Source organism: Lissotriton helveticus, chromosome 2_1, assembly GCF_964261635.1.
Source record: "Lissotriton helveticus chromosome 2_1, aLisHel1.1, whole genome shotgun sequence".
Taxonomy (NCBI): Eukaryota; Metazoa; Chordata; class Amphibia; order Caudata; family Salamandridae; genus Lissotriton; species Lissotriton helveticus.
In genome coordinates this window covers 1,105,451,491-1,105,472,888 of record NC_136059.1, presented here as the reverse complement: position 1 = coordinate 1,105,472,888, position 21,398 = coordinate 1,105,451,491, and positions in this window count along the sequence as shown.

The following is a 21,398-nucleotide window of genomic DNA, read 5'->3' as shown; positions in this document are numbered from 1 at the left end:
AGAGGGGGTTTCCAGCAGTCGGCCTGCGACCAATGAATGAACCGGGTAAGGGGAAGGGGCACCAGGATTAGCCTCACTTCGTTTGGAACCCTTGCTGCAACAACCTCACTGGGATCCTTAAACTGGAACAGTCACTTTAGGATCCTATGCTGGGCAGAGGACTATACTCCTCAGTAGAAGAAGGTGATTGGGAGGGATTGGTCAGGGGTTGAAGGGGGAACGTCTTCCTGTAGTGGCTGTCTGTCACAAGGACAAACTAACTGCTCCCAGTGCGTCCTCCTCCTCTCACCACTGCCTCACTCCTCCACTCTCTGGTCAGCACAAAATGGCTGCCCCGCATTCCGCCTTATATAGGCTGCCCTTCAGTGGTCCAGAATGGACCAGAAGGTTCTAGAATGCCCTATGCTAGGCTATGGCCAAGTTCTGTGTGTGACAGTTAGGGCAGTTGGTGGCCACCATTTTAGGTGGTGCCAACTTTCCTGTCAGAACAGGCCTCTGGGCCTGAGGTAAAGGATTATGAGGGGGAGAAAGAACACCTATCCCCCTGGCCAACACCTACAAAAAGTCAGTAGACAGAAAATTATCAAGGGTATGAGGGGCAAAAAGGGGACAAAATAAATAATAATGAGGAGGGACTGCGCAAAAAATCCAGACAGGTCTAACACGCGTCCCCCCCAGCTGAAAGTGGGGAGAACTACCCAACCCCTTGGGAGTCCTCTTCACTAAGGCGGAAATACCTGGAGAGACCGTCTGCATTGGCGTGGTCCACTCCAGGCCGATGTTCCACCCGGAAGTCCATTCCCTGTAGGGAGAAGGACCACCTCAACAGCTTGGGATTTTCCCCCTTCATTTGCATCAGCCAACGAAGGGGGCGGTGGTCAGTCTGAACCAGGAAGTGCGAGCCAAAGAGGTATGGCCGCAGCTTCTTCAGAGCCCACACCACCGCAAAAGCTTCCCTCTCAATTGCACTCCACTTCTGTTCCCGGGGAAGTAGTCTCCTGGATAAGAAGACTACAGGCTGATCCAGGCCCTCTTCATTTAGTTGCGATAACACTGCCCCAATGCCATGTTCGGATGCATCTGTTTGAACAATGAACTCCTTGGAGAAATCGGGAGCCTTCAGGACCGGTGCTTCACACATTGCCTGCTTCAATTTTTCAAAGGCTTGCTGACAAGCCTTCGTCCAAACTACCCGTCGAGGTTGTTTCCTGGAGGTGAGCTCTGTGAGGGGCTCTACAATAGTGCCATACCCCTTCACAAAGCGACGGTAGTAACCTGTGAGGCCCAGGAAAGCTCGGACCTCAGTCTGTGTCTTGGGGGGCTCCCAGGCCATGATTGCCTCAATCTTCGCCTGCAGGGGCTGCACTGACCCCCTACCCACCAAGTGTCCAAGGTACACAACCGACCCCTGCCCAATCTGGCATTTGCTGGCTTTGATGGTCAATCCAGCTTGTTTCAGCGCCTGGAGAACTACTTGCAAATGTTGCAAGTGGTCCTCCCAACTGCTACTGAAGACAGCAATGTCATCCAGGTAAGCAGCCGAGAAACCCTCCATTCCAGAGAGGACCTGGTTCACCAGTCGCTGAAATGTGGCAGGGGCGTTCTTGAGCCCAAAGGGCATCACACAGAACTGGAAGTGTCCCTCAGGCGTGGAGAAGGCTGACCTTTCCCTTGCTCCATCTGTCAAAGAGATCTGCCAGTATCCTGAAGTGAGGTCAAAGGTACTTAGGTATTGGGCAGCTCCTAGCCGGTCAATTAACTCATCCGCCCTGGGGATTGGATGAGCATCAGTCTTGGTAACTGAGTTCAGTCCTCGGTAATCCACACAGAACCTCAGTTCTGGTGTGGTGCCCGGTGGGGCGGCTTTTGGGACTAGCACCACCGGACTGGACCAAGGGCTGCTGGACGGTTCTATCACTCCTAGCTCCAACATCTTGGCAACTTCGCCATGGATGCTAGCCTTCACCTTGTCCGACAGCCTATAGGTCTTGGATTTCACTGGGGGGCTGTCTCCTGTGTCCACATCATGGGTACACAGGTGGGTTCTTCCCGGGACAAGGGAGAACAGCGAAGAGTACTGCCCCAATACCTGGCGGCAATCCTCTCGTTGCTCAGGAGTGAGAGACGGGGAGAGAATCACTCCCTCCACCGACCCATCCTTCTCTTGACATGAAAAGAGGTCTGGGAGAGGCTCGCTTTCTGCTTCCTCCGCACCATCAGTTACCAACATCAAAATGACCTCGGGCCTGTGTCCAGCTGTTGTTGGTGGATCCAATGGCCCTACACTGTCGATGCCCACCCTTTCAAAGGGGGTGCTAACGACAGGAAGTGGTTCCAGGGGAGCCTTTAGCTTCACCCCTGTTTTCCCACTGGCCTGGCAGGATACACATGTCCTACAGTATGTGTTGGACGCCACTTTCATCTGAGGCCAGTAAAAGTGGAGGACAAGCCGTGCAAAGGTCTTGTCCTGGCCTAAGTGTCCTGCCAGTGGTATCGCATGAGCCAATTCCAGCAGAAAGGCTCGGTATTGCTGCGGGACCACCAAGGCCCTTGATGAGCCAGGTAGAGGTACCTTGGGTTCACTGTAGAGGAGGCCATCCTCCCAGTAAATATGGTAGTGTCCCGTAGCATCACCTGCTGCCTGGGCTTCAGCCTGATGCCTCAGTCCCTCAAGGGTAGGGCACTCCCTCTGCCCCTTACAGAATTCCTCTCTGGTAGGACCTCCCTCCACATGCCATTCAGCAGGGATGGGTAAATCTTCCATAGAGTCTACTCCCCCCTCCACGGACTCCTGGCCTACCACCGCAGGTGGCCGATCTGTCACATGGGGCGTGGAAGCCGAAGCAGGCTGTCCCTGTCTCCGTTTCTGACCCTTTTTGGCAGCGGGTTGGGCTATTGTTCCAGGCTCCAACCCAGGCGAACTCCCTCTCCGGGCAGTCGCAGACCGTGTGCTTACACAGGCCCAGTCAGGTGTACCCAGCATCGCAGAATGCGTCCGGTATTCCACCTCTCTCCAAGTGTTGTGCTCCATGTCATTCCCCAACAGACAATCAACTGGCACGGCTGGGCTTACGGCAACTCGAAGTGAACCTGCAACCACTTCCCACTCAAAGGGAACCTCAGCCACTGGATAGTGGCCCATTCTGCCGTCAGCCATCGCGGCGGGGTGGAGTACATTAGGAACAACCTGCTCTGGAGACACCAGTTGACTTCTCACCGTAGTCATACTGGCTCCTGTATCTCTCAGAGCCTCCCCTCTTTGGCCATTGATGGTAACCCATTGCCCATACTTTGTAGTATTTGGGGGCACCTGGATCTTTGGTACCATCTCCCGCTCTCCCAGGGACACTAAGGTGACACCCGCCCACTCACCCCCCTTATCTAAGGGCAACTCCTCCCCGAGCGCTACACTAGCTACTCCCGGTGACTTTCCTCCGGTGGGAGGGGGTGGTCTTTTTGGGCATCTGACATCTCCCTTATAATGTCCAACACCACCGCATTCAAAACAGTGGAGAACCCTTGGCTGCTGGCTTTGGCCAGGATTAGGGTTTCTGGGCGGGTTTGCCCTAGGGGTGAAACCTGCTCCCTTACCTTGGAAATTATTTTGGGGACCTTTGGAGAACTCCTTCTTTTTATCTCCTCCCTCTTTCTTCTGGGGGGCGCCCTGTCCGGCTTTTTGAGAATCCCCTCCAGTCCCCTTGGAGGACACCCGGGTACTTGCCCAAGTGTCCGCCTCCTCTGCAAGCTTCCGGGGATCGGTCAGCTTGCTGTCCACCAGGTGTTGGCGCAACTCGGGAAAACATTTCTCGAGGAGGTGTTCTTTCAAAAATAGATTGTACAGCCCCTCATAGTCTTTTACCTCGCTGCCCTTGACCCAACCCTCTAAAGCTTTCTTGGCGTAGTCTAAAAAGTCTACCCAATTCTGGGTACTCATTTTGTGACTTCCCCTGAATTTTTGTCTGTACCTTTCAGGGGTAAGTCCAAACTTTTTCACCAGTGCCACCTTCATGGCAGGGTAGTGGGTTTGCTCATCCTGCTCGAGAGCCAACAAGGTGTCTCTGCCAGCAGGTGGCATGTATTTATACAGCCCACCTCCCCAGTGAGTTTCTAGGATCCCGTGAGCCCTTAAAGAAACCTCGTAGGCGGCCAACCATTTGGCAATGTCATCACCTGGGGTGTAACTAGCGATGACATCTTTGGGTAAATAGGGTCTGGATTCCCTGGTGTCCACTTTCTTTTTGCTGCCACCATTATCAGGATTGGGAGACCTTCTTAGGACGGCTTGGAGGTCCATCTCCTTGATGGTTCGCTCATGAGCTAACCTCCTTTCCTCCCTTTCCATATCCATCCTAGCTAATTCCAGCTTCATTCTCCTCTCCTCCCTCCTATCTTCCAGCTCGGCTTCAGTTAAACCCCTGTCTGAGACGCTGCTGCTTGCCCTTGAAGGTATCCTGGGACCTGTCAGAAGATTCCCACCTCCCACTTGGTTTAACAATGCAGCCTCAGTAACAGTGTCCCCGTCACCCTCTTCAGTTTCTGGTTCCTCCCTTAAATGAGCTTCCACCCATGCCCTTATGCTTGTCAGCAACTCTCCTTTCTTGGCACCTTTATTAAAAAATACCCCTTGATGCTGACACCAATCTCTAAGTTGGGCCACAGTATTGGCTTCCAGCTCTTTAAAATTCAACTCCATCTTTGCCATGGAATGAAATTACTCACAGGAGAAAACCACGAAGTGACCTGAGGTTAACCTCCACCCACCACCAGAAATAAATTTAGAAAAAACAAAATTTAAATTAGGAGGGCCGCAGGGAGAAAACTCCTGGTGTAGGTTAGTGTATTGCGTTGAATTACTAGTGAGTAGCTGCAACCAAGTCAGTAATCCCACCGCTAGGCACCAAATGTTAGAACCTGGGGTAGCCTGGCCTAGGGCAAGACTAACATTCAGAGGCACAGTGTAAAGGTTGCAGACCACCCAACAGTAAAACCACGCAATAACACTCAAAAAGAAAACGCTACACCAAAAATGTGGAAAAATAAGTGCTGCTTTATAAAAATAAGATACTCTTCAGTTTCAAATTATACAGTGTAAGATATTTTAGGTTATCTTAATATCGGCAATCACATTTCTAAGACTGTTAAGTAAATTACTAAATTATTCTCTTCAGTACTCTTAATCTTAATATTCAGTCACCTTTAGCAAGTAACTCCTTTCTTCTGTCAAACAATTGATTAAGTGCAACAATTCAGCTTCAGTTGGAATCACAATTCAATACCTGTCAGTTTCAAAAGGAATCACAATTCAATACCTGTCAGTTTCAAAAGGAATCACAATTCAATACCTGTCAGTTTCAAAAGGAATCACAATTCAGTACATTACAGACAAACTAAGAGGATTCAACTAATGAGCAATTGACTAAAGGGGAACAGGTTTATGATCTCAGTTAACCTAGATCACCCTGGCCAGATTATAGACAAAGTAGGCCTCCTCCCGGTAGCCAGTTCCAAGGTTATCACCAAGAAGAATAGCTGGATTCACTCCTCCAACACCTTGATATAAGGCTCCTCAGATTTCTGTCAACCTAGAACCCTTGTCGTTAACTGTGAGGGTGTTGGGAATCACCTCTGGTAACAGTAATTCTCTCTGCCTGAAAAAGGCTCCCTGGCATCCGTTTTCCCACACCCCCACTCTCCTTACTTTTGATTCAAAGAGTTGGGGTCGTCCTGCGCCAGGCTGATAGAAGAACAGCAATGAAGGGGGTCGAGGAGCTGAGGCTGGGGAGGCCCTCACGCCTCACAACGCTCCACAAGGCTCACTCTCCCGCTCCTTCCTCCCCACTCGGGCCAGCTCCTCTGCGTGGCGCTCGAGGGGAAGGTTATGCCTATTTTCAACTGCCCACAGGCCACTATCGGGCCTCTCCGTTTCCCCCTCTCGGCTCGGCCAGCTCCTCCGCGTGGCGCGCGAGCAGGGGGAGAAGGCGGGACTCTCCCTGGGTTCCCTGAGGAGGCCGGCGCTCCTTCCGATGCTCGGCGGGGCCGCTTCCCTCTCCGACCTGCGCAGTAGCGCTCGCCCTGATGATGCTATACTCCGCCTACGCTGCCAAGAAGGAGGCGTCCACCCGGGCCTGCTCGATCATAGGCCCCTCCTGCGCCCGGGACACTACAGCGCTGGGGCATGCGCGAGGGAGCAGCGTCTCTTTCCTGGAGATCGCGCACTCGCGTCAGCGCCTCCCCTCACTCTCCTCAACTCCGGGGACCGGGGAAACCACCACAGGCCGGCTCCTCACCTCCTGATCCAGCCAATGCTCCGCACGGCGCCGCTTGACTCGCGCCGGTTAGGGGCAATACAGCCTGTCACTTCACTGTCTCCTCCACCACAGGTAGGAAGAGGGACACGATGGCGATGTGGTGCTAGGGGAGAGGGGGTTTCCAGCAGTCGGCCTGCGACCAATGAATGAACCGGGTAAGGGGAAGGGGCACCAGGATTAGCCTCACTTCGTTTGGAACCCTTGCTGCAACAACCTCACTGGGATCCTTAAACTGGAACAGTCACTTTAGGATCCTATGCTGGGCAGAGGACTATACTCCTCAGTAGAAGAAGGTGATTGGGAGGGATTGGTCAGGGGTTGAAGGGGGAACGTCTTCCTGTAGTGGCTGTCTGTCACAAGGACAAACTAACTGCTCCCAGTGCGTCCTCCTCCTCTCACCACTGCCTCACTCCTCCACTCTCTGGTCAGCACAAAATGGCTGCCCCGCATTCCGCCTTATATAGGCTGCCCTTCAGTGGTCCAGAATGGACCAGAAGGTTCTAGAATGCCCTATGCTAGGCTATGGCCAAGTTCTGTGTGTGACAGTTAGGGCAGTTGGTGGCCACCATTTTAGATGGTGCCAACTTTCCTCTCAGAACAGGCCTCTGGGCCTGAGGTAAAGGATTATGAGGGGGAGAAAGAACACCTATCCCCCTGGCCAACACCTACAAAAAGTCAGTAGACAGAAAATTATCAAGGGTATGAGGGGCAAAAAGGGGACAAAATAAATAATAATGAGGAGGGACTGCGCAAAAAATCCAGACAGGTCTAACACTATCCAACTGACCAAAGATCGCGGCAGTTTGGCCCAGATGGCAATTTTGCTTTCAAACAAAATGGGAGGTTGTCACTTGCACACGAGGAGTACAAATCAATTGTCATGTGAGAGAACACATTTTTTAGAAGAATGTCAGTCAGTCAGTCAGAATACTTTATTTCGATAAATCAATATCATAAAAAGACAATAGTACTATACAAAGCATACATAAAATACATTACATTAGTTATACACAGTAAAAACAGAAAATTAAACCCGTTAAAAAGTTTTCAATAAAAATTCATAAAATGTGATCATAATAAAAAAATAAAAACAACAATCAATTTAGTTACCCTGACTACCAATATTCATAGTGCAAACATTATACAGAATTACATCCAAATTCATTTAGGAGCAATCAGTCAATTTCCTGTTCCTAGTCCTAACAGCGCCCATTAAAAAACTAGCAACGTGGAAAATTATCCTGGGGGACTGTAGTAATTGCAGGTACAGGAGGGCAGGCTTAACCTGCAAGAACCCAGCCTCCTTTAATATTGGGACCAGGAATTTCAACCTCAATTCCGTGTAATGACCACAGAACATCAAAAAATGCATTGTATTCTGGGTGGAAAAATTGTCACATGAACACGGAATTGCATTTTCAGGCGTACTCCAGTTGGGAAAGTAGCCAAGGTTCCGGTGAATCAAGTTAAAACGGAAACGAGTTAAAAGAAACCTATGGTATGGGCGGTTCACCACTTTAAGATAGATTTCAGGTCCTGGTTGGCTGGATATAATAAGGTTAGCCCTTACAGTGGGTTTTCTTAATTCCCGTTCTTCTCTCTCCAGAGATAGCATTTGTCCCATTGCACCCTTAATTAGTGCAATGTCCTTAGATGTTATTGACTCTGGTGAGGAAAAAAGCTCCGGTCTCCCTAGTTTAAAAAGACTATTTTTAATATAAGTCAACCACTGAATTTTATTGTTATTATCTAAGTGGAGACAATCTTTCAGGATGATGTGATTCAAGGGGATTTCCTGATTTTGCCAGGTCTTCATCCAACATATCACAGGGGCCATTCTTATCATATCTGAAATAAAGCCTACACCAAGTTCAGAATGAATAGTATATGACGGAGTAGACTGTAGCACTGAAAGAACCGATCTCAAAAATGTATTTTCGGTAGTCTGTAAACAATCTGGGGCACTATAGCCCCATATTGAGCTACCGTATGTGGCCACTGCAAGGCATTTCGCTTTGTAAATCTTCATTAATGCTACTATAGGCCTAGCCCCCAGTTTTTTTGTAAAGCCATGGAGTGCAGAAGTGGTTCTTGCGAGGGAAATGGTTCTGTTTTTTAGCTGCGGACCCCAGTTCCCTCTTCCATCAAAAGTGATCCTCAGATAGGGGAATGTGGGCACTCTACAAAGTTCTTCTTTGCCACAAAAGAAGGTTTTAGATTGCTTCTTCCTAGAGCACCTCCCCATAATCATAATCTGAGACTTCTTTGCATTTATTTTAAGGTCTAGGGAACCCATAAATTTCCCGAAGACGTCTAGCAGCCGTTGTAATCCAACCCGGTCTGCGAAAGAAGGACAGTGTCATCCGCGTAGAGGAGAACTGGGATACCAAGTTCCCCTATACGCGGGATGTCAAGGGTGGCCTCCTTTAGTGCTGGTTCTAGGGCATTAATGTATTTCGTAAAAAGAAGGGGGGCCAGGATACACCCTTGCCTGACCCCCCTTTCAGAATTAAAATGGCTGGAACAGCGCCCCTCAGTGGTGACCCTGACGGAAGCTAGTAAGCCAGAGTGTAAGCCCGCCAAAAGATTAACTAAAGCCCTATCGAGACCCATATTAAATAAAATTTTCCACAGCTTTGACCGGTTTACGAGGTCAAAAGCCGATGAGAGGTCCATGAACCCCAGATACATGGACCCCTCCTTGGCCTTGGTGTATTTATCCAGTAGCAATTGTAAATTGAGACATTGGTCCAATGTGCTCCTTTTCGGTCTAAACCCATATTGCACGTTGGGCAGGTCCCCTCTATCATTTACCCATTCATTTAGTTTAAACAAGATAACCCGTCCCAGAATCTTGACCGTAGAGTCAATTAGGGAAATGGGTCTGTAACAGGAGGGGTCCTGCCTGTCTCCCTTCTTAAATACTGGAATAATAACAGATTTTTCCCAGGAGGCCGGTATATTATTTGGGTTTAAAAAATTAAAAACATTACACAAAATCTTCGACCAGAATTTTGGTGCACATTTGAAGACATCTGCGGGAACCCCGTCAGGACCAGGAGCCTTGTTTTTTAGGGTGAGTTCGATCACTCTTTCTACTTCTAAAACCTCAAAGGTTACATTAGAGCCCTCGGGTCTAGGAGGGATATCACCCATTTGCGTTTCATTACTTGGATTAGAATATATTTTACCAACGTGTGTTATCCAGCCCTCATCTGGGATGTTAGCCTCCAGGGGGGAATTCTCCTCACCCGATAGGAACGGTTGGTTTACAATTTTCCAAAACTGCCCACTATTTTTTAAGGTGTCAGGGGCGAGTAGTTGTGACCAGGCCTCTTCTTTCAGCTCTTTTTTCCTATCTAGGGTGGCTTTTATAGGCAGATCTTAAGCTTGCTATAAGAGCTCGATCTTTAGGGGTGGCCTTCAAGGCCTTAAGTAAGTCACCATGTGCCCTAGAACATCTTTTGTCGAACCATTTCTTACCATAATATATCTTCTGTCTCGGACCGGCAAGTAAACTTTGACTACAGATGTTATCAAAAGCAGTAACCACCTGTGTGTTTTGGGCCTTTTTCTCTAGGCATATGGCCACCTCGTCCTCAACTTTATCCAGTACTTCTTGCAAAAAGGTTTCAGGGACTATATTTGACCATTTTAGCCTATGTCCTTGGTCTTTGCGCTCACTTTTAGGCCACCCCTATGTGTCACAGTTTTCATAGTTAATAAATCCGCAGACATCATCTCTATTAACACCGGATTATGGTCACTGAAGACTGAAACCTCAGTTTTATACCTTAAAACTTTACACAACAAAAAAGAAGACATAAAAATATAATCAATGATAGTACCATCGTCTTTTCCTTTGAATGTGGGGGACCTTACTCCACCCTACCCACAACCCGACTCGTAAAGGTTCCATCTTGCCAGGACGTTTTCAAGGGCCTTCCCCCATTTAGAATGTTCGAAATGCATGGGTAAGGAATAGGGGGGGCCTTCTTCTTCTAAACTGGCACACGGTAGGTTACAGGGATGAATGTTAAAGTCCCCAAGGAATATTATTTCAAAAGTATTCACATTTACGCTATAGACTGTTAGGAATTTCTCCAGTAAATCCAGATTATAACTGGTGCACTCGTAGGCGCTTGAATTATAAAAATTAATTAATAAAATCTTAGGATTATCAGGGGTCGATAATTCCACAATTAAACAATTCTCACATCCTGAATTACACTGATAAGTGTACCCTTTAGGTCAAGTTTAAATAAACTTAGTAAGCCTCTCTTAGCTCTACCTGCGGCGCTGCTAATTGCTGGGATGAAAAAGTGTCTGTACCCATCTAAAGAAAAACTGTTTACCTGATCCCATGTCTCTTAAAGTGCTATAATGTCATAAACTTTTAATGAATTGATCCAAGTGTCATTCCCAGCTTTTGCCTTAATGCCAGCGATGTTCCGTGTCACAATTCTAAAAATAGGATGTGGGGGCTTTGCATTAGTCCTCGATTCATATGACTGTCAATCATTTTCCTCCAAAGACGATAGGGGAGTATAACGATTGGCCAATGGAAGTACTTGATCAAATTGATTATAAGGCCTGGCCATCCTATAGCAATATGGGTCCAGTCTATTTGGAGGTTGATGCCCATTTTGCGGAGGAAAAAGGAGGTCACGTCTTGGTAATGAAGCATGGAATTTTGACTGATCAAAATGTGGATACGAAGTATTATTGAGATGATTATAGAAGAAAGCAAGAGGGCGTGCACATACGATGTTATCCGCAACAGGTAAAGAAGCTGCTCTGAGTAAAACTGTGGCAACATGCTGCGGATGCTTAAAATTAACTATAATACAGTCCCCCCTGTTATTCTTCCTAGAATTTCCTATCCAACTGACTCTTCGGGTAGAGATTATATCATTGGAACAGGACGAGGGACCGGCGGTGCCTTTATGCGCCTCCAGGCGCTAGTCTATGGCGTCACTGCTACTGGTCACGGGGTGGGAGGGGCCCGGCGGAGCCAAGCCCTCCCGGTGGAGCAGGCGGAGCAAAGCCCGGCCCTCTGCTGCTGGAGCTGCGGATCGGTGGAGCCAAGCACGGCCCTCGGCAACAGCTACAGCTCTGGTGAGACTTCCCCCGGGACTCCGCACCGACGGTGCCTTTATGCGCCTCCAGGCGCTAGTCTATGGCGTCACTGCTACTGGTCACGGGGTGGGAGGGGCCCGGCGGAGCCAAGCCCGGCCGGTGGAGCAGGTGGAGCAAAGCCCGGCCCTCTGCTGCTGGAGCTGCGGATCGGCGGAGCCAATCCCGGCTCTTGGCAACAGCTACAGCTCTGGTGAGACTTCCCCCGGGACTCCGCACAGACGGTGCCTTTATGCGCCTCCAGGCGCTAGTCTATGGCGTCACTGCTACTGGTCACGGGGTGGGAGGGGCCCAGCGGAGCCAAGCCCGGCCGGTGGAGCAGGCGGAACACAGCCCAGCCCTCTGCTGCTGGAGCTGCAGATCGGCGGAGCCAAGCCCGGTCCTCGGCAACAGCTACAGCTCTGGTGAGACTTCCTCCGGGACTCCGCACCGACGGTGCCTTTATGCGCCTCCAGGCGCTAGTCTATGGCGTCACTGCTACTGGTCACGGGGTGGAAGGGGCCCGGCGGAGCCAAGCCCGGCCGGTGGAGCAGGCGGAGCAAAGCCCGGCCCTCTGCTGCTGGAGCTGCGGATCGGCGGAGCCAAGCCCGGCCCTCGGCAACAGCTACAGCTCTGGTGAGACTTCCTCCGGGACTCCGCACCGACGGTGCCTTTATGCGCCTCCAGGCGCTAGTCTATGGCGTCACTGCTATTGGTCACGGGGTGGGAGGGGCCCGGCGGAGCCAAGCCCGGCCGGTGGAGCAGGCGGAGCAAAGCCTGGCCCTCTGCTGCTGGAGCTGCGGATCGGCGGAGCCAAGCCCGGCCCTCGACAAAAGCTACAGCTCTGGTGAGACTTCCCCCGGGACTCCGCACCGACGGTGCCTTTATGCGCCTCCAGGCGCTAGTCTATGGCGCCACTGCTACTGGTCACAGGGTGGGAGGGGCCCGGCGGAGCCAAGCCCGGCCGGTGGAGCAGGCGGAGCAAAGCCCGGCCCTCTGCTGCTGGAGCTGCGGATCGGCGGAGCCAAGCCCAGCCCTCGGCAACAGCTGCAGCTCTGGTGAAACTTCCCCAGAAGAATTAATCAAGCTGGAGTGTGCTACACGCTGTCAGAGGGCTGCCAGTCCCTCATGTGACATGAATGTATATTGTTATTCAAGACGGTTAGGAAACACTTACTTTACCAAATTTTAAATCAATGTTTGCACAATTTCATGCAAAATGTAACAAAATGAATAGTCTCACATTGATATCACCATTATTTTTCATTTGCTTTGCGTTAAAAAATAATTTGAACATCATTCAATGTATACAAGTACAATTATCATTGCTTCAAGATAATCAGTGCATGAAAAACGTTTCGCAATCAAAACATTACAGCGGTGTGAAGGCAGAAAGTGGCAATTGATGACCTTTGACCCAATGCATTTCGGTACCTCGTGTCCCTTCCTCAGGGGGCCCTGTAAGTGAATAACGAACATATGTGTTGATTGTGTAGTGACAATGCTGAATTTTACGCACAAATTTTATACAAAAACATTTGGATCCATCCACTCCAGGATCTCCATATATCTATTAGACCGTATCCCCAAGTTATGGAATTTAGCATGCCGGTAGCTTTAGTGTGTAGTTGCCGGGAGATCCCCGCTTGATCCAAGGAGTCCTGCATGCCAGCATTAAAGTCACCCCGGCAAACAATTATGTCCTCCCCCAGTAATGTGATCTTTGACCATATAATTTCAAATAGAGCAGCGTCATTGGTGTTAGGGCCGGTGACGAAGCTTTACGAGCTCTGCTGCTACTTGTCGGACAGCAACTTATTATGGTTGCGAACGCGGACGTCTCCCTCCCAAACAACCGGGAGTTTGTTTGCTCTACTCTTGAACGTTTGAAATACTGGACCCTCACTTTATGGGACCTTTTAAAAAAAAATTGGATATTGATTGTATGAGCCCGCATCTTTTCTCACCTAGCTACATCTTATAATCAATGCTAGATGAAACAACTGACTAAATATCTATGCCGACCTACATGTTGAAGTGAACGCATCTTTGTGCTTTACCCATTCTCAAACATTGGGGTATCCCACTGACAATAGACCACGTTGTATCCTCACTTTTTGGGCGGATTACTAGACATCTTCTTACCTTTTTTTATGCCTTGATGAAGTCTCTGTGTGGGACGAAGCACGTGTTGGCGATGTTTATGCTGGGAGAACCTGCTTTTTATAAAATTTGAATAAAGGAGAAAATCTGAAGAGGACTCTTTGACTCTACATTGGATTACTAATTAACCCTTATGCTGTTGGAATGTTGTGTTTTCTTGTAAACTCTCCTGGTTACAACAGCTAGAGTTTTCATTGGTGCAATACACAAACAAAGACTGAAAGAATCTTAACTATTGGTTGTGCTGTAATTAGAACCTCACTTCTTCATTGGTGTTAGGGCCGTATACAGCATCTAAGGTCATTGGAGTTGTGTGCAGTATACCTTTTAGCAGTATATAGCGGCCTTCGGAGTCAACATTCGAGTCGATGGTAGTCCAGCCTATGTTGCGACAGATAAGGATTGCAGTACCACGGGTGTAGTTGGAATACGCTGCTGAGTGAACCTCCCCCAGTATCTATTATGCAGCTTAGGGTCTGTAGCGCACATGAGGTGCGTTTCTTGCAAAAATCATATGTCGATCTTGTGTCTGATCAGATAGGCGTGTGGTAGTCTCGCCTTTCTGTAGTTGTTCAAACCATGTATATTCCATGTTAAAAATGAAACCTCTGTCATTTGGTGTGGTCTGCAATATGCGTAAGTACCATGGACGTGCTCTTATTGGTGTGTTAATTGAACAGTGTGCAACACTGTTGTATAAGCTTATCAGTCGGGCAGCGCAGTCAGGGCTGTGTCTCAATGTGCATAGTGAAGTGGATGAAGTTAGTGATCGTGCATTGGCTTCAAACTTACAACTCAATTTACAGAATACCCTACCCACCCTTCCACCCACACCAACCCTGCAATTAGGTTGAGGTTCCCCTACCACCCCCCTCCTGGACATACCCAGAAAAAGAACAAACAGTGTAAACCATGGGAGACATCCCTGTGGGGGCATGGGTTACCGGCGAACTGCCCTGCGCAAGAAGCAGGGTGCCCGGATTAACTAATCATCACGGGGGGCATATATTGACAAGTGACAGAGAGCAATAAGTGTACAGGTCTTTCGGCTTGGGAAACCAGCCAATGGCAGAAAGGCAGCAGTTGGGATGGTTATCGTAAGGTGTAACAGCATATGTCCACCAAGAGTGTTTCTGTGATTAATCATTGTCGCTGAGTCTGTCTGTTGCTTCAGTGTGTTTAGACATGTGGGGTGATGGCCGGCCAGGGCAGTTATGTTTGCCAAACTTGAGCGCTGACTTGGCATCGGTGAGGAAGTGTGTTTGACCGTCATGTGAGATTTTCAGCTTCGCCGGCTAGAGCATTGCGTACGGGATTTCAGCACGTTGTAGCAGGCGTTTCGCAGGGAGAAATTCTTTCCGTGCAGCTTGGAACATGGAAGAGAGGCTCGGGAATATGGATATATTATTCCCTTGATGGTTGATAGGGTTGTGTTCTCTGGCTGCTTTAAATATCGAGTCTCTGTTGCAGTAGTTTAATAAGCTTGCTATTATGGGTCTGGGTGTACCGCCGACAGGCGGTTTGGGGCCTAGAGATCAATACGCACGTTCTACCATGAATACTGCAGAGAGTGCCGTCAGAAAGAGATCACGTAGCAAAGTTTCAACATATGGTTCCATTAGGTCCCGCACCTGGCGACGCAGCGCGAAGCTATGTCGCCAGCGAGATCTATTGTTGCTGACTTGCCTCTCAATGGAGACAGGAGATGGGCAAGCGCAGGCGGACTGGAAATGTGAACGCTCGCGTGAACACACACGTTCAGTCACGTGCCGTGCACATCTCCAGTCTCCCTTCTGTCCTCAGGACTTTCACTTTCCATTCTCCCTGTCGACTGCACGATGTGAAATACACCAAATGCCCAAGACGTTCTATAATGAAAATAAAATTAAACGTTAAAATAAAATATGCCCCTGATGTAGTGGCCCGCAACTGCGGTACCGCTCACGATAGGCACTCGCGACTGCCAGCATGCAGCCCCACTCACCGGGCTGCTGTGCAGAGACTCTTCTTGGCGGCCTGCGCTGGGTTCCAATGCGACGCCATGCAGGGCTCCCACAGCATACGGGAGCCCTGCAGAAACACATCCCGCCTCTCCACTTCACCCGGGCCCCCTCCTGGGACCCGGAACTTCTCAGGACTTCCACCGCTACCGAAGGGCTCTCCCTTCCTCATGGGAGCCCCGCATGAACGAGCCGCACCAGCCTCTTCCGGCCGTGTCACAGGCCCCGCCCATGTCACGGGCAAGGATGCCTGACTACCTGGTTTTGCCCCCTGGGCCGCAACTGTGATTTTGTGCTTGTTTTTCACAGACGCCAAGAGGCAGAAGTCTCACACTCCATTCAAATATGTCTCCTGTAACGTACATAGACACTTGGTGTCGTTCTCCCCTCTACCACCATATAAACATCTGTTATTCAGCGCCAAAATACCCTTGTGAGAACGTGCGCTTTACAAATACACGTTATGTTATCTCAATCACTGCCCGCACCCTTCTACCATCAAATCCTATATGGAAAAAAAACGCTTCTGACATTTGCACTGGTGTCAACCTCAGGTACTCGCTTTCACAACAGCCTTGGAGGTCACTCAAAGCGCCAGCAGCAAAAAAAAACATTTTTATATACAGTTGGCTACTGTGGTTCAAACGACTTCAGTCATTGGCTTTAGGGGTTGTTCATCACCGTCAGTATCAGCCCACAGCATTTTGCTTATGTGAACTCCTTTATGCTTTGACTTTCAGAAGCTATCGAAGTCCACCATCCCAGGGGGGGTGGCGTAGGGAAGAATGCCTGGTTCAGGCTCCACACGTATCACTCATAATAAATATGATGTACAAACAGTGTTATTGTTTAGAAAAAAAGGTATACAACTTTTAGCCTTAAGGTAATATTCTCATTAAGATGTTTTATGGCATTAACAATTCTTACACACATGTTTCTCTGTAACAGGGGAGAGGATGTGGCCTAAAGGCTAGTTGTATGGACTGATGATTTGGCTATCGTTGGAGACAACTTGTCATGCAAGCCCTTGAGCTGGGTTATAATGTTCGAAAACACCTGTGTGTAGTATTGTGGGATGTAGTCTAGTGGTTGGGGGGTGGAGTCAGAGGGAGGAGCAGGAACAGGAGGAGCCGGAGAACAGGAACCAGGGAAAGTTAGAGTAGGGACAAGGCAGGGGTAAGAGGTAGTGAATAAATCTCCAGTTCACATGAGTACTTGTGTCTGTGTTTCTTGTAGCAGGATGCTACAACTGGCGACGAGGATGGGATAGATGCCAGCCCCACTGAACCCAAAGCGCTGAGAAGACGCCCTGCCCGAGCAGCTCTGAAAACGCTGCTGGTTGCCGCCTGGAGATAGAAGAAACGAGCGCCAAACTGCGCGCTAAAAATAGCCTCACGCTGGAAGCGTGTGCCCGGTGTGGAGAGCCTGTGTGCAGGGATCGGGAGCCTACTCCGACCCTGTGAAGTGCCCAGAGCGGTGAGAAGAGTGTCCCTGAAGTGTGGACGACGTCCACAACGTGCCGCCAGCAAGCGCTGCTGCGAGCGCTGAAATCCGAGCCCGGGAGACATCGGACGTCGGAAAACCTCACGCCAGATGCGTGAGGTTTGGGAGGTCATCGGCGAAGACGACCGGGAACTGCGGAGGCGAGCCGGGAGCCCACCCCGATCTCACCTGTTGTCCATGGTGACCGTGGAGGAGTGAATCCTGGCGTGGACTGCCCCAGAAGCCGACCGCCGGTGAGTCTTGAATGCCCCGAGTGGATGAGCCTGGAGAGCTAGCCGTGTGTGTGCCTGCAGTGACGGCGGCCATCTTAGAGTCAGGCGTCTAAGAAGGACAACCCTGTGCAATGCAACGGCGGCCATTTTGAAGTCAGGCACTGGGAAAGAAAACAAGCATTGGTCAAGAAAACAAGCATTGGCGACTGAAAGAAACAAGCATTGGCAGATTGGATCAAAATAAACATGGGCAACTGTAAACGAAGCAAGCATTGGTGACTGTAACAAAACAAGCATTGACTCATGCAAATAAGCATTGGCGAATGCAAGTGAAGAATAATAAAGCGCTGAAAAGACGACAAACAAGCACATGCAAATGCAAGAAGCAATCTAAGAAGACAAGCATTGATAAAGACAAGGAGAGAAATAGTACAACAAGCAGTGGCAAATGCGAGAGAACAAGCATTGGTATACGTAAAGCAACAAGTATTAGTAAATGTGAAAGACCAAACACTGGTAATTGTAAAGAAGCAGATGCATAAGCCTAAGCGAGTGCCCGAGATTAACAAAGATAACGTTGATTACGACCAGAGGAGGACCGAACTGCAGAAGACAGTTCCAAATCAGCGAAGAACGCATCAAATGTAATCAATGAATGCGAATGAGCAACGTGAGGTGAAAGGAGCCAAGGGTCAACAAACATAGCGAACACTGGCAAGTACAAGAAACGCGCTGAAAACAAGCTCAAGTCTGCACAAACTGTGAATGCGACAAACACAAGCAGTGAGGAAGCCTTCTCTCATCAGAAAAGGGAGTGGAAGACCTGTGCTAGTCCAGAAGAGATGCATGAATGAATAAGACGCCAAATGTGTCAGGCGTCATCGTGAAAGAGCCCTCAATCACCTGCAGCTAACATACGACTCTAAAGAAAGGAAGCCACGAGTCACGCACAGGTTGCTGAGTGGTAGCACGCCTGAACTCCAGAAATCCAAGTTCACTCAATTTCGAAATCATGAAATTCAAGGGGAAGAAATAACACAAAGGTTCGATCCCTGCTTTGAAGCACCACCCCCAGGGGTGCCGACGGACACCTGGAGTCTATGTCTCAAACGAAACCAATGGCTGGCCACATTGAGTGATTTCCTGGACGCCAACGGTGAACAAAGAGAGAGAAAATGTCTAATGCTGCTCCTCCATTTGGTGGGCCCAGAGGGCCGATGCCCAATCAAAACATTTTCCGAGGAAGACACAGACATCTATAAAAGACTCCAAGAGAAGCTATGTGCCCGCCTCTCCGCACAAGCGGAAGTGGATCGAGAGTGCATCGCTTTCAACACAGCTCGGCAGGAACCAGGTGAACCACTGCCTACTTTCATCAATCGGTTGAAAAACCTGGTACAAGGCTGCCACTTCAACACCTTTACGGATGAGGACGCAGTTCGACTCCGGATAATTGAAGGCTGCGCAAACCCCGACACAAAGCTCAAGATCTTGCGAGGAAAGTGGTCGCTAGAAGAAATAATCAGGAAGGCTGAAATTGGAATGCACGTCAAGGCAAGAGACAAAACAAGGGACCCGAATCTGAAGGCAAATTATCAAGTCGCCCGGACAGATGAAACTCGGAAAACAGACAAAACAAAAAATAGAGAGAGGAAAGGCAGACCAATGAAAAGACAACGGGAAAGACACAATGACAAGGAGTACTCTGAGTCAATCAGTCAAAGGACAACCTCAAGGAGTTCTTCACTCTCAGGGTATCATCCAAAGTCTGGCCAACGGGAGAGACACAGTGACAAGAAATACTCCGAGAAATACTCCGAGTCAATCAGTCAAAGGACAACCTCAAGGAGTTCTTCACCCTCAGGATGTCATTCAAAGTCTGACGAGGGGGGAGTGTCCAGTGGGACAGATAGCACCCCTGGACAAAATGGCAACTTACACAACAAGAGAGTAAGGAAGATGAACTATAGAAGGAGAGCTCCAAATGGTCAAAACTGGAAGTCGGCGCAGGAACACTCTTCGTCAAGTTGTGAAGATGAGTCTGAAGGAACATCATCCAGCAGGAGAACACATCACACCCACATCATGGGTATCCAAGCACCAAACAAGTGTGAAGAAGAAATAGGTCGCATAAGACGAACCGACCCTCCCCAACAACGAACAGGAAAAGACCAACGCATCAATGACACCGGGGACAACAAAGAAACTGAGAAGACGTCGTTGACATGTGAGAAAGGCAAAGATGGAAAATCTCAAGAGCAAACACAAAGAACAAGCACGTGGTTGCTGAACAACTTCTCGGATGAAACAATGCCAAAGACAAGTCGACGAAGGCGCCCGGAGAATCGTTTTAAAGACAACCCTGAGTCCCCAAACAACGCGTCACGGCCCACTTATTTCAGACATCCAGCACCCGATACACCCTCAAAGGAACGCTTCAAAAGGAGTATGGCCAGGAACTCCTCTGATTCAGAGAGCGCGTCCGTTCGATCCTGGAAGTCGACAAAAGACTTCTCTGACCTAGAAAACACGTTTATGGCCAGGAACTCCTCTGGTTCAGAGAGCACGTCTGTCCGATCCTGGAAGTCGACAAGAGACTTCTCTGACCCAGAGTGCTCATCTGTTCAATCCCGAGAATTGACCGAGTCATGGTCCCAACAACAGTCATGGCGTCAACCACTCAAACGCACCATGGAACCAAAAGACACCCTTCACATCAAGAGCAACACGTCACACACCAAGGACTCTGACCACTCAGTCATGCCACAAGACAACCCGTCATGTCAGTCACAAGTATATCTGGACACAGATCAGACACCGTCACCCCTGAAGGGGTCCGCGAGGCTGACTCAAAGGACCTACAGAGGGAAAACAGAGACAGTGGACCCTGGTCACCGGACGGGAAAGGGCCAGCCAGTCACTCCGCAAGGAAAACCGGACGCGTCAGTAGAGAGTGATCATCAGATGAGAGAGAAACATGCCTATGCACAGACGGCTCACGAGTCTGCCAGACAACCCGAGGCTGTGAATGAATCATCGAATCAAGCCAAGACAGTCTCATCAGATAGCACCATACTGTCTGATATGCATGACCCTGAATTGGAGGACAGTGTTGCCCTCAACAGGGCAAGACAAACGGAAGTAAAAGCAGATGCGGGTACTCGGAAGAGGACCAGAACATTATTCACTCATGAAAGAGATCGAGCATCTGAACTAACAGTAGCTACACCACTGGAAGGAGACATGCTGACTGCGGAATGTGAGAGCAGACAGTTCACACACAACGTGATCAAGAATGCCCCGACTAAGACAACCGGAAGATTGACCAAAGTCAAGCCCACCGCGGATTCAACACTACTGAGGCTTGAAGAACAGGCTGTCCGCCGACCCGTGTGGTGGATTGAAGAACTACGAACACTGAGGACATTAAGCTCATTTTGTTAAGAAAGGGGGAGATGTAGTATTGTGGGATGTAGTCTAGTGGTTGGGGGGTGGAGTCAGAGGGAGGAGCAGGAACAGGAGGAGCCGGAGAACAGGAACCAGGGACAGTTAGAGTAGGGACAAGGCAGGGGTAAGAGGTAGTGAATAAAGCTCCAGTTCACATGAGTACTTGTGTCTGTGTTTCTTGTAGCAGGATGCTACAATGTGTAGTCTCACTTTAAATGTCCATATGGGGAAAGAAGTGAAATAACTTTAATAGCAAGGTGCCACCTCAGCAGCAGGCGTTTGGACATTTTAATACAAATGATAACATTGAAGCTCTTTCCTGTTACCTGTGGCGCAGTCAGGACATGCAATGTATTGTCAACTGTTTTGGACATATTTCATTGTGTGTTTCTGCACGTGACCCAATTTAAACTTGCGCATGTTTAATGTGCTGCTTACAGGTTATTAATGCTTTAAGGTATGATTCCGTGCACATACTACCGTGAGCCTTTGGCAATACTGAATCCAGCAACAACTGCCACTTTTAAAAGTCGTGTACAAAAAAATATAGGCATTGGGTAAATAAACCAACCTCTATTTTACCAGCCGCACCTTAAAAAATAACTGGAATTATTAACTTGTATTCCTCTTCTTCTCCTTTATTCTGAACT